This window comes from Orbicella faveolata, unplaced genomic scaffold (assembly GCF_042242905.1).
Source record: "Orbicella faveolata isolate gen_17 unplaced genomic scaffold, um_ofav_v1 contig_36, whole genome shotgun sequence".
NCBI lineage: Eukaryota > Metazoa > Cnidaria > Anthozoa > Scleractinia > Merulinidae > Orbicella > Orbicella faveolata.
In genome coordinates, this window is record NW_028301565.1 from 17,464,639 (window position 1) to 17,474,304 (window position 9,666).

Genomic DNA, 9,666 nt, shown 5'->3' on the forward strand with positions numbered 1-9,666 from the left:
CATGGAGAAACCCTCTGTAAATGCGGTCAGCCCTTTAACACGGCCAACTGCCACATTTTGAAATCCCAACCTTTATAATCCTTTACAATCTTACCCTGTTTAAGTGGCCACTCGGCCAGTTATATAGTAAATGGTGTAAACCTAGGATTATCAGTAGTTTGTATAGTGTGATCATCCAGGTGAGGGTTATGTTCATCTTTCCGATCTAAATATTGTATGAAGTGATTGAAGTTCCAATTTTTTAAAATTCTATCTGCATTCCGGATGTTTATAAAAGAACAGTGGTTCAGAAGTTGATATTAATATCTGTTACTTCTGTTAAGACATCACTCAATTTAGATCAGTCACAAAATTTTACCCTACCCCATTAATACGGTGAACCTGTTAATACCGCCAAATTTTCATGGCCCATTGGCATGGTGACCGTATTAACGGGGTTCCACTGTAGGTTGCTGGTATCCATTTATAATCCTTGGTGAAGTGAGTTACTGTTTGAGTAAAGTGCTGTGTTCAAGATCATAACTCAAGGACTTTGGGAAGGCTTCTTAATCTGGGGACCATTTCACCTGGTGTTATGCCACGACACCATAAACATTTATACAGTATCTAAATTTTTCTATTTCTTCTTTTGCACAGCTGAAGACAAAACACCTGAGGACAAGACAGGAGGAGGATACTATCCACAAGCTTATTCTAGAATGATGAATTTTTTTGCAATCCAGGACCAGGTCAACACTTGTGTTCTTATGCAATGATCAAATCAACACTTAACCTTGTTCCTTCAGGGGAATCCCCTAAGGGCATCCCTACAGGGTACCCAAGTCATCAAATTCTACAGCAGAAAAATAATTAATACACTGCACCACTTTTTTTCCCTTTTTTAATTAATACACTATTGTTATAGGATCCAAAATAGTCAGGGAAATTTTCGTTTTTTCAAAATCAGGGAAAGTTCACCTGAAGAATAAATGGAGAAAATGGGAAGGTTCCATTTTGTACTGCACCTTTGAAAAAAAAATGACCAGACCAAACTACTGAACTAACTCCATTCAAATTAAAACCAATAGTATGACACACTTTCAATAAGTGACCACCAAACTAAATAAGATCAGAACAGACACTACTCAACTTATACCAACAACTACTCGCCCCTACAGTAGTCACCACGGTATTTCTTGACCTCAACAGAACTCATATGATGTTCTTCAACCAGCCTTAACACAAACTTCACCAAAAGTAAACCAGTTGAATCAGACCATAACTGATCAGTCACTAATTAATACCTTTTTATGATGGCTTGACAGGTTCTCAAGGCATCAGTGCTTTTACATGTACACTAGACACACTAGATACTTGTCCACTTTTTTCCCTTGTGGTTGGCAACTTGACAGTTGTTCCTTTGGGCACCTCAGAATGGAACATACTATCTTCCCCCCCCCCCCCCCCCTCACTTTCCAACCTTGCCATGATTCACTATTATTTCCCAGGGTTCCCCAGGTTCAGGATTAGCTTTGAGTTGATCATTGCATTCCTTGATGTAAACCAAGTTCTGCTTTTAATTTTGAAATACCACAGACATGTAAATAATTTAAAGTGCTTTCATTGGCTCAGTAACTAAATTACATGTAGTTTTAAAGTGGATAACATTTCATTTGGTTATATTTTATGTTTTTACTGTATTTCCTCCTTGAAACCCCTGTTGGAGTTCCTGATGTTTGCCCATACAGGCACATGTATATAAGGACGAGAAGCTCTTTGGAAGAAGGCCTTAATAGTAATATCAAATATCAAAACTGCAATTTTTAGGTTGAAAAGGAGATTTGGAAAGATTTCCTTATTAGAATGCAGACTCAACATAATCAACCAATTCAAAGTTCTGGGATTGTACAAAACAATCGGATGATCTGTATAAATGTCCTTTCTGACCTCAACTGGAAGGGCTTAGAAATTTATGGCCGGAAGAGTGCTGAGCTGCTGTTTCACTGCTACACTGTAATATGATCACCCACCATATGGATCAAAACAAAAGAAAAAGAAAGAGATTGGGACTAATTATAAGGGATACTGGATAGAAGGAGTTGAAAGGAAATACTGACAGAAGTTCATCGTTTAACCCCCCCCCCCCCCCCCCACCCCTGCCTTCTCCCCTTCCAAAAACTTCAAGCAAACTGCACTTTTTCATCATCGAAAAATTGTACTGGGGCAGGGGTTGAGTTGATGTCTTTATACAGATGGGCTTGAGGATCAGTGGAAGAGACTGTTTTGTGATAATGTGAGAAATACACGTACATGTACCCCTGATTGGTTTCACATTCTAGACAACACCCTACCATTTAGATCATTAGAATCAAAAATAGATTGGCATAGGTGTAATAAGGGGGAGGGAAGAAGCATACTACAACATGGCAATCTTTCCAGTTCACAGGTACATGTAACAAAGTACATCTGGGGGTATGTATATTGTTTGCTTTCTTGTCTTCAGAAAAAAAACATACAAAACTTCAATTTCTTATAGTTGAAGGGTTGCAGATAAACTTTAAGGCAGGTTGTCAAGAAGGAATTCCATGGATCGGTCAATAAATCTTTGACAGAGCTGGAGAGAATATTTTTTTTATTTTGGTGGGAGGGGGGGAGGGGGGAGGGGGGAGGTGGGGCTGGAGGGTATAATTCTGCTTTTATCCCTGATAGGGGTACTGAACAACAAGTAAAAATAAATGGGCAGGTTGGACTCTTTACAGAGGGAAGGGGCCAATTGAGGAAATAAAGTAATTTTTCAGGAGAGTGAGAACGCTTCTGAATGTAGATCACTCTACATGTGCATTTATATTTTAAAATATTTCTGTAGTCCAATTGTAAAGAAGATTTTTTTTCCAAACATTTCCTTTCTAGCTAGTGAAAAATGAAACTCAGCATCAGAAGTCAGGGGATTTTTTTCAACTTAAAAAAAGTCACTCCAAAAAGCTTACTTTTTGTCGTTGCCTATAGCAAGTAAACATTCAGGTTTTTGCTGTCACTGAAGTTTCAGCCTCTGAAGTGCCTGCTATCCTGAAGAAATTTGTCTCGAAAGAAGCGACTTCGGAGGCCGCCATTTTGAAACTGTACTTGGCAGCCAGGTCGTGTTTATGTGATGTCATTCCATTTGACTTGAAATTGGCAGGAAGGAGAAAAACCTGCTACTGACTTGCATCAAAATGTATTTTTTCCAAGCAATTATCCACTTCACTATCTTCAATGCTATTATTTCCGAGTCTGGAGCATGTTTTGCTCAAAATAATATGGCTCAAGAGCAGCCATAACCCAGAGTGGTGGTTAAAAGGCTTGTTGGAAGCCATTTGGACAAAATCTCGTGGATAGAATGATGCAATGGAAATGCAGCCTTGCTGCTGAGTACTGTTCAAAATGGCAGCAACAATGTCAAATTTTGGGCTTCCTTGGAGAGAAATTTCATAAGGAAAACCTGCACTTTAGAGGCTGAAACTTCGATGAGCGGCTAAACTTAGTGTGAGGTTTTAAATATACATTTATTTACATGTTTTGGAGTGACTGTCTCCTTTAACCATTTCAAAACAACAAACAGGGGACTTCATTTTGTAGTCCAGTGAATTTTTATTGGTGCTGAACTAAAACTCTGCTGTTGTGGCCATAGTGTCTTGATAAATTAATTGCTATGAAAGTGAATATAATTTGGCAAATTAATAATTGAGTAAGACTCTATCAAAACATGTTAAGGACTGATTGATTTTCGCAGTGGTTGTAACAGTTGACAACTTATTACTTTCTGAAACGCTGTTTTACAAATTCTATGGCTTGTCTGTAATTGTTTTTGAAGAGTTCTTTTTTATGTTTATTCACATTATTATTCACATTCTTCTCTGAGATGTTATCCACTTTCAACAAATGTATTTAGAATGCATGTTATTGTTTGTGACGTCTTTTAGTTTTCATTTGACCTCTGTTTGGCTATGCATGTCTGTGGTATTTGTAGTTACTGTACAGTGGCCCATTGATACAAATATGACTTCACCATTCAGTTTATTTATTAACACTTATCCCTTCAGCATGAGTTTGAAAACAATACATTTTGCAAGTTACCCAAATCTGCAAAATACTTCGAAAATATGATGACTGGCCATGAAAAAATTTGAAATTTTTTCCTTATTCAAACTGTTAATCACCAGTCAGTTAAGTGCAATGTGCAAGTGTTAAAATGAATTGTTGACAAAATAAAAAAAAAATAATAGTATCTCCACTTTGGTATTCAAAAGTCCTACAGGACACGGGGACAAGTGTTTTCAAGTTCCAAAATGTTGTGTATCACTTCAGTCAAAGAGATTTAGCTTCGAATTCTACTGAATTCCAATTACTTTCACAGTAAGGCTTTATCAAAACGATTTATTGATCAGTAGAAAATGAAAATGGTGATTCCACTTTGCTATTCAGTGGTTTTATCATTGTTTTTTATGGAGTTTTCAAAAAGATTTAATTTTCATTTCTGCCAAATTCTCATTACCTTGACTATGCAGATTTATTGCAATGCATTACTGATGAATTTAGAAATCAAAATTGAGATTTCACTGTGTGATTCAGATATTTTATTTTTGTTTAAAACTTAACTCTCATAACTTTGTTTGAACTTTTGCTGAAGTGATAAGTACAAATGTCAATTCCTGTTCTAGTTATTAATCCCTTTGAAATTACGCTTTGAAGTCTTGCTTGTTTTATCATCCAGAACTCACGGAAAATCCGTGAAAATAATTACACCCCATTTGGGTTGTGTTTTAAAGTGAAGTCTCTTGACAAAACAATACGGGCCATTGTAAAGTCAGTGATATAAGGGTACAAGGAAATCGCTGCTGAAATGCAGTGTATGTTATAAAGCTCTCAGAACCACAAAGACGCACTACTTGAGGACATAGCCGTCTCTACATTTCGATACAATATAATCTCGAGGTCATATTTACAGATTCTCTTGAAATATAGCAAAATTCTTTATTGTAAATTTACACTTATAGAAGAAAAAGTTAAAAAGGCATTTAACTTTCTTGAGGATGTAGCCGTCTCTAAAGTTGGATACTATTTTAATCTTTACTTCATATTTTACAAAATTAATTGTCTTAAAATTTTGCAAAATTCTTAAAATTATTTCAAAATTTACTATCACAATTTAAAGTTGCATTAAATTATCGTTGTTTTTGTAATTCCATTTATAGTGCGTCTTTGTGTTTAATACCTCATTTCATTGCTCTATTTGTGAGGCACAAAATGTGCTTAGTTGCTCAGTTGGGAAAATGGCTTTTTTCGGGACCAACGCTTTTGACGTCAACATCGGGCAAAAAAGTCATTGTCGCATTCCGCACGTTTTAAAAATTAGCATTTTCTTTTACATAATGAAATTTTATCGCGGATTTTCTAGGAGCCCCAGTGAGTTGCAGGTTCATACCTCGCAAATTCGAGGGGATTTTCAGTCGCTCGTGCTTCTATTAAATTAGAACAGCCTAATTGGAGTTTACCATATTACGCATTTTTACGCCTGTGAATTGTCTAGATTTCTGTAACTAAATTATAGCGTGACGTGAAAAGACTTGCGTCACGTTTACGTAAAGACATTCTTACGTAAAGACAGTTTGTGAAAGTGTTTTTTAAATTTTAAATTTTAAAGAAAAAATTTTAAACTCGACTTCTTGAGCAACTAAGTACAGTTTGCAACTCGCAAATACTATAGCGAAATCACGATAGAAGTACAATCAGAGTTTTATAGCAGACCTTTTTTTAAGTAGTGGTTTTCTTAAAAGCAGAACTTGGTTTGTGGTCCTCTTATTCAGTGTAATCTATTACGCAAGTAATTTGGTAATCTTTTCGATGGCGCATGACGAGTGCGTTGTATGAAACATTGGGTCGTTTATCATACCGTGTAACGGACAGAATTTATGCGAGACAGTTGCTACAGCGGTTGGAGAAAGTTGGAACTTAGTTCTACTTTCTGTAACCGTTGAAGCGACTTGTTTTGCAAACGTTTTGTCCGTTGCGCGTTGTGTTACACGGCTCGATGTTTCATTAACTTGCCACGCCGTTTTCGAGAAGATTGCGGGACAAGTTGCTTGACAGATTACACTGTATATCAGGACTTAGTCATGGACACAAGTGTTTACCTGGTTAGTTATGATGGGTTGCTGGTAAAAATGACAACACACAAAACTGTCTCTTTGTCTCTTTATCTGCGTTCATATTGTGTTAAAAAAAAAATTAAAAAAATCTAGCCGATCTTGTCCCTGCTTGTCGGGTTGCTTTCACTCTGCTCTAAGTGGAAGTGTTTCTTCAGTTCCTCACTAATATTCCAACTTTAAAATCCTGGTTTGTTTATCTGCTCCGCCATCTTTTATGTCGACACTTGACCACTTTAATGATATGGCCGTTTGCTCTCAAGTGGAAATGGCATAATAAAGGAAGTGAGAGTTTGCTCCCCATGCCTCCTCGGTGTCACTCAACTACGTCATAATACCACACCATTTGAATTGGAATTTTTATTAGCTTTGAGAGCCGTAAGTAATGCGCAAAAAGATTAATGTCTAAATAGTAAAATTTAAGATGCGTGTTCCAAGCACTATATCTAGAAATTTCCGTTGGAGGGACAAGGAAAACAGGAGCGCTAAAGTACAACTCATGTTCAGTAATTTCCATGGATGCCAAGAAAAGAATCCAACGCAAAAAGTTATTGATCTGACTTGCCGACCAAACCTCCTGCCGACTGTCCTCTCACAAACCTCACCAAAAGAAAACAGGTCACTTGAAACTCTACATTCAAGCTGATACAAGTTTAGGAATTTTTTTAAATAAGATCAAAGTTAAAGCGATGAAAGATTAGTAATTTGTTTTCAGGTTTAAGCGTATTTTGCTAAAGTAAATAAATAAATACTAATGCGAAAGCAGACGGGCGATTTTCGTCCGTTCACATCACCTAGAATTGCGATAACTCTGTTTTGACATTTAATTTCAGTTATTTAAAATCGATCAAGTCTAATTTGTACAAAACAATCCAAATATTTTTCGAAAGAATCGTAGTTTAAATATTCTTAGTAAATCTTATTAAAAAATTCACAGTTAAAATCGGTGGAATTTTGAAATTTGTGCTTTTGTTATTGTTAATCTTGGCTTTTAATAACATTAAACAACGAAGGATCCTCGGAAACTTAGGGCAGTTGGTCGGAAGAGTCGACGTAAACCGAGCGGCAAAATCGACCCGACGAAAGGTTTCACCGCTCGGTTTACTTCGTCTCGTCACGATTAACTGCTGCTGCATCCCCGAGGATAACAACGAAGTTGATTAAGTATTAGAAAAAAAAAACGATGAGAAACGTTTTCCAGGTTTAGTTTGTTTAATACGTTAAGATAAACAATTGGCCTATGAAATTAAGAAATAACAAAATATATGCTGGATTTTAAAAGTTGAATTTATAGATTAGTAATGCAGTATTGATAATTAGCTTACAGTTATGTACTTAGTAATAGTAATTGGACCGAGTGGAGTATAATTCAAGGAGTAATCAAAACTATAACAAAATTCTCGAACGTGATTGGCTACCAGCAGCCCGATTTGAGCATTAATCGGACAGTGTACGCGTCATGCTTGTAATTGGACAGTAGGCGTCATTTTGCGCGTGCTGTTGTGGTGCACTTTGTTGAGTAAACTGCTGTGTTTTTCAGCATTCATAACGACGTTTAACCGTTCAGCGATCAATCGATGGTTTGTTCGTTTCTCGAATTTTATCATAGTTTTGATTAATTGGTAACAGGACATCGTGTCGTCCAATTCAGTCTTTAATCATACTCGTGATTAACAAATGGGACTCCCACTTCGCGGTCGTCCGATTTTGTTAATCACTCGTATGATTACAGACCGAATTGGACTCCACTCAGTCCTATTACCATTATTAATCACGCGAGTAATTTCAAAATCGGACGAGCGCGAAGCGCGGGGCCGATTTGAAATTACGAGCACGATTACTCCCTGAATTGTACGACACGAGGTCCAATTACTAATTAATCATATCTATAACAAATTTCAGAATTAAAATGTCTTTTGAGAACTTCTTTTGACCGAAAACGTATGTAGCGCGTTTCATAAGTTTTGAAAACTGTAGGAAACATTGCAAAGAAAGCCATTAAAGCGCGCGCAATTGACGTGCAAATCACGTGGGTATCCAATTACGGGTGTCCAATTACAAAAAGTTTAAATGGGATACCTGTAATTGGACACCCAGGTGATCGCGCTCCGATTACGTGGCAAATAGGCGCGCGGAGAACCAATCACGATGGAGAATTTTGTTATAGATTCGATTGGAAATTAAAATGAGCAATTGGCCAAAGTTTAGTGCAAAAAAAAAAAACAAAACAAATTACATACCAACTTTAAGATTAAGTAAGTTAAAGAAGGCAAGATAAATCCTAGACGTACAAAATCATATCGAACTATGGATATGTTTGGTTACAAACAACGTTTACGAAGTCAGTTAAACGTTTTGAAAGTCAAAATGAACAATTGGCCTACGCTTTGAACTCGATCAAGGAAAATGTAACTATATGTTTAGTAGCCAAGATTAAAATTTTCCAAAACGAAGCCTCCTTAATATGCGTTATTTGTATCATTACGCAACACTCCGGGAAGAAGTGTTGCGTGACAACTTAAGTAACGCCAGCGCAGGAGACTGCTTTTGAGTTCTTTTAGGTTAACTAATTCCTGGAGTTTATCAGAAAAAAAAGCCAAAGTTGTAATTCCAGATAATTTTAATTATATTTTAATTATATTTTATATTTTCTTTGAATTGTGGACTAATAGCATTACTAAATTCTGTTCTTAAGATAATTGTGACTAATTTATTTTTATTTGATACCTAATTTGTTTTTATCTTCAGAATTTAAACGAAAAGAAAATTATTATTTTTAAATAAGAAAAGCCCTAAAGGAGAATCAGCTCTTTCAGAAGAATCCCAGATGACTAGCAGCTCAATCTAGTGTCGCCTGTGAAATTACAGTCAAGTCAGATCAGTGACCTTCATTGTTCAAAACTAACCCCAACATCCTGGAAATGTACTACCCTTGACCTGCTCTAAAGCACTACTGTTTTACGTCCTTAACAACAGAGAAATTCTAGAAACACTGATTGAAAACAAACATCTTTCAAGCCAATTGGAATAAAGGTGTGGTTTTCTGACGTAGTCAAGTAAAGCCAAAAAGACATGAAAAGCAAACCCTCACCTTCCCCCATGATGCCTTCTCCACTTGAGAGCAAACGACCACACCATTAAAGTGTCGAAGTGCCTCCATCAAAAAAAAAAAACGGAACAGATAAACTCACCGGCATTTCTCAGTTGGAATATCGCAGAGGAACGTCAGAAACACTGCCCTCAGAGCAAGAGTTTCCACAACCCTGCAGGGACATCGATCGGCTAGATTTAAATCTGACCATTTGTGTTGTGTGCGGGTGTATGGGCCATCTCAGTCCCTGAAAATAATCTAAAATATACTAAGTTCAGTGGAAAACATCAAATCCACAAAGAAAAAAATTAACAAGCTCATTAGCACAGTAAAAAAAAAACTATTCACTCGAGTTAAAAAAGCTTATACCTTAACCAACTAGTTCTGCTATTGAATCGATACTTAAGTAGTAAT

At 36.5% G+C, this 9,666-nt stretch overlaps 1 protein-coding gene across 1 annotated transcript in view; it reads right to left on the reverse strand.

The window, feature by feature from the left end:
- Window positions 1-9,227, reverse strand: part of LOC110059432 (uncharacterized) — a 439,844-nt gene extending 430,617 nt beyond the window's left edge. The window contains exon 1 of the mRNA XM_089275500.1: window positions 4,221-9,227. The gene's annotated coding sequence lies outside the window, so the exon portion shown is untranslated. The remainder of the gene's footprint in view (window positions 1-4,220) is intronic.
- Between the last annotated feature and the right edge of the window lie 439 nt (window positions 9,228-9,666).